Source organism: Wasmannia auropunctata, unplaced genomic scaffold (genome assembly GCF_000956235.1).
Source record: "Wasmannia auropunctata unplaced genomic scaffold, wasmannia.A_1.0 LD336099.1, whole genome shotgun sequence".
Classification (NCBI taxonomy): domain Eukaryota; kingdom Metazoa; phylum Arthropoda; class Insecta; order Hymenoptera; family Formicidae; genus Wasmannia; species Wasmannia auropunctata.
Window position 1 is genome coordinate 1,290,549 of NW_012026791.1, and position 4,262 is coordinate 1,294,810.

The following is a 4,262-nucleotide window of genomic DNA, read 5'->3' on the forward strand; positions in this document are numbered from 1 at the left end:
ATCAAACGCACGTTTTCAGTTGTTTTAATCATGACTTTTTACTTTTTATTGAAACATTTATATTTGACTTGCGTCGTATCGCGCGCGCGAAATCAGATTGAGGTTAGCGGCACCTTCGAACGTTTCCGGTCGTCATTTCCGCAACGCCGCGGACGCGCGACGGATCGTCTCCGGCACGAGTGCAGGCGTCGCGACGCGTTTAACTGTAAGTAACGCATACATCAACCCGATATATCTTATTAAGGCACATAATATTGCAATATTATAGTGCAGAATAAATTTGGCGCTTGTGCATTGACGATTTATCAGAACGCGCGACTCGCTCGGCCGAAAAATCTATCGCGTAATCGAACAGTCGACAAAGCGCGACGTATCGTGTTTATCGAATGTCGCCTGCAGCGTGTCGCGATATCTATCTGCGATTGCAATTTATATATTTAGCTTGCGTCATAATGCAAAACATTAATCGCGTATCATGATAAGCGAGCGATATATTATTTATTGTTCGAAATGCGAAAAATGCATGAGCGCGAGGCGCTGTTGGGAGCAACAGGTGTAGCGTCGCCACCGCGTCACTCCTGCCGCGTGAAGTTGGCCGCGCGCGGCGGCTCCCCTCTGCCGTCTTAGACGCGAACGTCCACGCTTCGTTTGCGAGTCGTCGCGCGCGGGTGTCGGACTGCCGTACAGTTTCGTGCGGTTTCCATATACTTTTCCGCCGTCGCAATGTAATTCAGCGTGCGTCGCGTGCGATTAACGACTCGAGATGAGCATTGTGCAGCAAGTGCCGCGCGCGTCTCGATCGTCGCGTTCGAGTGATTTGGCGGATTTAATTGTAACTACAACGTGTTTTCTCGCGAGCAGATGATGCGCCCCACGGAGAATCCGACGGAGAAGCGGCTACGGCGAAACGAGAGAGGAGGAGCACGAGGGAGAGGAGGCTAGGGATCGGGTAACGAAGTAATTGCGAGGTGAGCATTTCATAAATCCATCCTCATTACACGAAAGTAATCGTTTGTTTGCGCGGTGCAGCATTTTTCACCGTACGTAACCTATAAGGTACTGCAGCATAATAATGTGTGTTGTATTGGTAATATATATAAAATATTTTAAATTATATTTTAAGATCCTCAAAGTGTTATCTCACAGTAAAATATTGATAGTATATTTAATATTAATAAATTAACGTAAAATATTCCAAACTGTGTGAAATTTATAATTTATAATTGAACATTTAAATTATATCAAGTTTAAACATGTTCTTATGTTTTATATATAAAAATTAATTATGCAACACATTTATGTTGAATTTATTTTAAAAGATAGTGGAAGAGCAAAGTCAAAGAAGAAAATTTTCTTAAATAATAAAACTTTAAATATTGCATCAAAGTTATTTAATCTTTCATTTTTATAAGAATTGTCATTAAATTATTTAATTAATTAATCGTTCTGTTTGAAAAAAATTTTAAATTTAAAGGATAAAATTTATCTCCAGCTTGCAATTAAAAAATAAAAGTTATATTAGTACTTATTCAGCTATTATTTTCTTTCTTCAAATTTTTTGCTTTGTGTAGGATAAAATTTGATAGACGCTGATACGTAAACACTTTCTTTATCAAAATAAAGATAAATTTTATCATTAAAAAATATACATTAAATTCAATAATTTCTTTTAAATCGCGTATTTAAATAAAATTTCCGTTCAAAGGAAAGATTAAAAACAATTTGGGTGTAAAATTTATTATCAGTATATTGCAGAATTTATCATTAAGCATTTATACACGTATTAATAAAAATTGCGTATTCATTCAGACGATGCAGGTTACAATATATCCATTATAAAATTCTGAATTGAATGGAATCAGTTGTTTTAAGCAATAATCCACAAAATCGTTTTACGCTAACGGGTTCACAAAATAAAGCGCTAAATGTGCGATAGTGATCCGTTCATTGAAATGTAAGCAACAGAATAGCCGGCAAATATTCATTCTATAACGTGTATTATGTTTAAATAATACGTTAAATATTATTCGTATTAGGTGTTATTGGTCACCAGAGAGACGGTTGGCACGCGGCATTCGTGTTCGTTACGCAGTACGTCGCGTCGTATACCACGCCGTGTTTACGAAAAGGTCACCTCGTTATCATTCTCGTCCCGACCATCGAACTGACAGGCACCCGTGTGTGTAGCCGCTCCGTCGTTTCTTGTGATCTCGTAAAACCCATAACACGCAGTCAGTATACTCATTTTCCGCGATTCAGAGACACAAATTAATAAATTAATTAACGACTTTTTTATCCGCGATTGCTCGTATTATTTAACGCTTAATAAACTCCACGTTTGTAAACGAATAATTAATAATTACCTGTCGCATAATTAATCGTCATTTATGAACATATCGGTTACAGTCGTATATCTGTAACAAAAATCGTAAATTTTACGTATCATTATACGTATTTCGAATATTTTTGAATAATTTGTTATTGATCATATTAAATTAAATAACTCATATATATTTTATATTATTTGTATACATACCACGACCTTTCCCCCAGTAGAAGTATCTTTTATTTTATTTTGATTAAAGGTAAGAGTACGGTCAATGTGTAGTCGATCAACCACGGCAATCAAACATTTGCGGATGTTACACATATTTAGTTTGTCTTGATTTAATCAGGAATTTGATGGAGTGTTTATTTAACTCTCCGAAAGTTATTGACATAATGATTGAGATAACATTATTAATTATCTAATATTGTTAATTATCAGATCTAATTATCAAGTAATATGAGATAATAATTATATCAGATTAGTAATGATCAAACTATATGTTATTAATTATTGACAAAATTGGTTTCTTAAAATTATATATATAATTTAAACAGAAATTTAATTTTATGTTAGCTATAGATCTGTGAGTTTTTTTTAAATGCGTGGTAATGTGAGAGATTAGTTAAGAACTGATGTAGATGTAGAATAAAATAATAGAGAAAGTTACAAAAAATGCAATTCAAAATTTATTTTTTACGAAGGCTTGTAAGCTAGAATTAATTATCACAATCAGTAAAATAGTGAATGAATCGATGTGACACGCAAAGGTGTCGTATACCGCTTATATCAGAAAGCGTGCAATCCAAAATATAGTTGCTCGAAATGTGTTGAATTGTGAAAATCATAATAATTCAGTCTGGAACGCTGGAAATCCCCGGCGGCATTAAGTTGAAATAAGAGGGACGACGAGGAAGAAATATAAATGTAAATATTAATACAGAGAGAGTTGGGCTACTATATGGGTCTTAAGAGCCGAGGGGAGACTTCCTCCACGGGCTTGCTTCCCTAGCCTCTTTCGTTCGCTCAAATATTTAATGGATTCGGCTAGATCCACTCTTAGCTTTAGGTATATTCGTGTAACTTTCCTATGTGTGTAGATTGCGAGTTCGTGTGCCGTCCAATTTATACACGCACATACACACGCTACACGCTCGCGTGATTCTGCGCGCGGAAGCTCAAACTATATCCTCAGGAGTCGATTCGCATTTCTCCCCGGTAAAATTACTTTTGTAATCAGGTAGAATGCATTTTTCAACGATGAGCTGAAATTACATCAAATATGCGATTCGTAAAAAAAGAAACGAAGAAATATCACATTTAAAAATGTCGTGGTCGAAACTAGAAGTAAAAGTATATATTTTTATGTTACACGTCTTTAGAAATTTTATTAAAGCTTATTGAATTATTGGTAAAAAAAAAGTAAAAATAGAGAAATAGGACACAGTTAGAGATGATATAATTAAATGTGAAATTTGGAACATATATTTGGGGCATATTCTCTCTGTGCTTTCGATTTCTTTAAATATAAAACCAGAATTCGTATATAAACTACGATGCTTTTCGTTGATCGTGTTGTGCAGTTTGCGATAGCATCGCGTGTTACGTACGTTTTTTTTTTTGAGGTCGTAGCTAAAGATATTCCATTTGTACATCGAACAACGTCAACGTCGACGCGTCGAGAGACGAGCCCGTCAATATTAGATCGCTCCGCGAACTTCGCGAAGCATCTGTTTGCGTGTGAGCTTCGGGGGAAGCGCGGTTCCACGAAGGAGAGAAAGGAGCGAAGGAACGAACGAAAAACGGTCTTTAATTATTTGCGATCGGCTCGGGCGAGAGTCCCGCGGGTGTGTTCCGCCAAGTTCGACGGAGAGTTAATTAATCCCGCGGTATAATTAAAGCGCCGTTTTGTCGAGCATCGCGAAGGGGTCGGGAG

The 4,262-nt window shown here is 36.5% G+C and overlaps 1 protein-coding gene across 2 annotated transcripts in view; it reads left to right on the plus strand.

The window, feature by feature from the left end:
- The first annotated feature begins 718 nt into the window (after positions 1-718).
- LOC105462437 (tyrosine-protein kinase Drl) overlaps positions 719-4,262 on the plus strand; it is an 80,988-nt gene continuing 77,444 nt past the window's right edge. For both annotated transcript variants that reach the window (XM_011709030.1, XM_011709031.1), the window contains exon 1: positions 719-968. The gene's annotated coding sequence lies outside the window, so the exon portion shown is untranslated. The remainder of the gene's footprint in view (positions 969-4,262) is intronic.